Below are 221 nucleotides of genomic sequence, written 5' to 3'. Positions count from 1 at the left end.
CTAGTGTAGAAGTGAGGACATTCTTTCATGACAAATTGAAACATATGTATGAAACCTAATAAAAAGTTTTATTAGGTCTTATTTGCTATATATTGTCATGAAATAATACCTGATCTTAATTTGTGTAAGTTAGCACAGCAATTATATAATTCTGACTAATATAAAATTTATTTTTAATATAGCCGAGTGATGCACCCAGAAAGACAAGCAATGTCACATGA

This window comes from Neomonachus schauinslandi, chromosome 5 (assembly GCF_002201575.2).
Source record: "Neomonachus schauinslandi chromosome 5, ASM220157v2, whole genome shotgun sequence".
Taxonomy (NCBI): Eukaryota; Metazoa; Chordata; class Mammalia; order Carnivora; family Phocidae; genus Neomonachus; species Neomonachus schauinslandi.
The sequence above is the reverse complement of the archived record's forward strand: the minus strand, read 5'-3'. Positions refer to the sequence as shown.